The sequence below is a fragment of the Humulus lupulus genome, chromosome 3, assembly GCF_963169125.1.
Source record: "Humulus lupulus chromosome 3, drHumLupu1.1, whole genome shotgun sequence".
Classification (NCBI taxonomy): Eukaryota; Viridiplantae; Streptophyta; class Magnoliopsida; order Rosales; family Cannabaceae; genus Humulus; species Humulus lupulus.
The window spans coordinates 243,538,823-243,542,345 of NC_084795.1; the positions used below are offsets into that span (position 1 = coordinate 243,538,823).

Here is a 3,523-nt window from a genome sequence, read left to right on the forward strand (position 1 = left end):
AGCCAACTGAGTTTCTTCAGTACAGATTGCAAAAATACAAGAATTCTCTCAAATACCAGCACTTTCTCTCTCTAGAATACTCAGACCCAAATTTTCTCTCTCTAGAAAGAAGAAGCAGAAGAAGCCCTTCTCTCATCCCATAAGCCCTCTATTTATAGGCTTAAGGTCATACATACGGTATCCCCTAGAATTGGGATATTTTATTATATATATTACATTTAAATTACAAAGAAACATTCAAAATTCAAAATGTAACAAACCCCCCATTTGTGGGAAGAGTGAGAGATTCCCGCATATCTTGTTGAAGCTCTTTCTGGGAATCTTGACTTAGTCTCCTCTAGCTAGTTGATCCACCTCCTACTGACCACCCATGCAAGTGCTGGTCGAACATGTGCATGGTGGTAGGACAAACATTTGTTGGTCGGACGTGCACTTCTCTCCTCTAACATGGCACTCTCCTCTAGCATGACATGTTTCTCCTCGGACCAAATCCTTGGGGTCTCCTAGGACCACCCTCTTGGGGTCTCCTAGGACCACCCTCTTGGGGTCTCCTAGGACCACTCTCTTGAGTTCTCCTCGGATGCACTCTCCTTAGCTCTCCTAGGATGCACTCTCCTTAGCTCTCCGAGGATGCATTCTCCTTAGCCTCCTAGGATGCATTCTCCTTAGCCTCCTAGGATGCACTCTCCTTAGCTCTCCTAGGATGCATTCTCCTTAACCTCCTAGGATGCATTCTCCTTAGCCTCCTAGGATGCACTTGGCTTGGTTATGACATCTTTCAAGCAGTCCAAACTCTTCGTCAATCTACCGGGTCACTTTATCACAACTCTGAGGAGTCAATATATTTATTGACTATTTAATGTGTCTTTTACAGACCATGTACTGCCATTTGTCACCTCTATTGCCACGTCATTGATCTCCAATTTTTGGGTATAACAGAAACCAACAACCATTTTGGGAAAGCAAAAAACCAGAAGAAGAAACAAGGAGAACTAAAAATCAACAAGAAGAAGGAGAAGGAAGAAGCTAGCTCAAGCATCACTTTGGATTTGTTTTTCTTTCTATTTCTAAATTCCATTTTTACATTTTCTTAGTGATTGCTAAATTTGAATATTATGGGCTGTTTTGATTGTGGATTGATGTTTATGAACTCAGCCATGAACTAATTTTTAGGTGGCTTGAATTGTTGATGAACCCTATGTTATTGTCTATCAATTTCTTGCAATTTATTTTAGTAAAATCTCCTTTGTTCATTCAAGTGTGCTTATATTAATTTCTTGTTGTTGTTTGGCCAGCAATGGCAAGTTATTTAATTATGTTTAATGTTGGAAAGATTTAATGTAATGGGAAGAACTTGGATGACACAAGTCATAATCTAGGTTAGGTTATGTTAGTAAGTAACATAGGGATATGTTATTTGCCTTGTGTAACTTTTGAGAATTAAACTTTGATTTGCATTCTTAAATCTAATTTTTCATAGGAATATGTTTAATTAGGTAGAAGAATTAATGTTATAAAATTTGGGAAAGTTTTATGGGTGTTTAAATAAATTCTTGTTAACCTGGGAGTTTTGCTAGAATGTTGCTGCCGCAATTTGTCCGCAATTTGTTCAGGATGATTAATATAGAGGAATTCAATAATTCAAGTACATTTTGCAATCCATATATTTCTCTCAATTTTCTTGTTCAGTTCAATTTTTAATTTTAGTATTTCCATCTTTTTAATATTTTGTTTAGCCTAAAACAAACCATTTGATTTTTAGTACTTATATAAGTTGTTTAGTAATTGTTTTGCTTATTATTGCATTTTTGCAATCCCTGTGGAGACGATTTACTTATCATTGTATTACTTGTGTGACTACGTGCACTTGCGTAATTAAAATCAATTATTCAATTTATCACAACAAGTTTTTGGCACCGTTGCCGGAGATTGGAATTAGAAATTTTAGTAATATCAATTACTTGCAATTTATTTTTATTTTTATTTTATTCTTTGTTGAACTGGCTTTGTTTGCTTGCTCTTGTGTTTCCTCAGGTGATTTACTATATGAACAAGCAAGAAGACATTGAACTAGCTCCTATTGACCCTGAAATTGAAAGAACAATTAGAAGAAGACTAAGGGAACAACAAGCTCAAAATCTCCTTAATATGGCTGAAGAGGTTGAAGGAGTTGAGGGTGCTAATAATGTCACTAACACAATTGTTATGGCTGATGATAAAGAGAGAGCCACAAGGGAGTATGCTGCCCCCATGCTTAATGAGCTCAATTCGGGCACTGTTAGGCCTGAAATTCAAGCACTGCAATTCGATTTAAAGCCCGTGATGTTCCAAATGTTGCAAACAGTGGGTGAATTTAGTGGGTTGCGTACTGAGGATCCTCATCTTCATCTCCGTTCATTTTTGGAGGTGAGCGATTCTTTCAAGCTACAAGGAGTGACTGACGAGGCCCTAAGTCTGAAATTATTCCCTTTCTCTTTGAGGGATCGAGCTAGAGCTTGGCTCAACACCCTACCTCCTGACTCGGTGACTACATAGAATGAGTTGGCTGAAAAATTCTTGATGAAGTACTTTCCTCCTACCAAAAATGTCAAGTTTCGCAATGAAATTATGTCATTTCAGCAGCTGGAAGATGAATCATTTTGTGAATCTTGGGAGAGATTAAAGGAGTTATTGAGGAAGTGTCCACACCATGGGATCCCGCATTGTATGCAAATGGAAAATTTCTACAATGGGCTCAATTCTTCCACTTTTATGGTGTTAGATGCTTCAGCTAATGGGGCTATTCTCTCTAAGTCCTACAATGAAGCCTATGAGATTTTGGAGAGGATAGCTAGCAACAATTATCAATGGTCCAATGTTAGAGCCTCAACAAGTCGAAAAGTGGCTGGTATACTTGAAGTGGATGCATTGACAGCTTTGACTGCTCAAGTTTCTTCAATGACTAACCTTCTCAAGAATATGAGTTTGGGGGGAATGGTACAATCAGCTGCTATGGGGCAAGTTGCCGATGTATCTTGTGTTTATTGTGGAGATGGGCACGCATTTGAGAGTTGTCCTTCGAATCCCACTTCTGTTTGTTATGTGGGGAATCAAAATGCCAAACGAAATAACCCATATTCGAACTCTTATAATTCGGGGTGGAGGTAGCATCCAAACTTCTCATGGGGGGGTCAAGGAGCTAGTTCAAGCGGAGCACCAATGCAAAACAAGCCTACATATCCACTGGGGTTTTCTCAACAACAACCAAGAGCTCAACCACCTCCTCCTCAAGTGTCTCTTTGGAGAGTTTAATGAAAGAATATATGGCCAAGAATGATGTTGTGATTCAGAGCCAAGCGACATCCTTGAAGAACTTAGAAATTCAAATGGGGCCGCTAGCTAATGAGCTAAGGAATAAACCACAAGGCACTTTTCCTAGTGACACCGAGAGCCCAAGGAAAGATGGTAAGGAGCATTGCAAGGCAGTTACCTTGAGGAGTGGTAAAAATCTGGAATTGACTGAGGAGAGTTGTACTAGAAACAG

General features: G+C 38.9%; 1 non-coding gene across 1 annotated transcript; it reads right to left on the reverse strand.

The window, feature by feature from the left end:
- Nucleotides 1–2,589: 2,589 nt before the first annotated feature.
- Nucleotides 2,590–2,696, reverse strand: LOC133828355 (small nucleolar RNA R71). The gene has a single exon (XR_009890981.1). It is a non-coding gene; the product is annotated as a small nucleolar RNA R71 (small nucleolar RNA).
- Nucleotides 2,697–3,523: the final 827 nt, after the last annotated feature.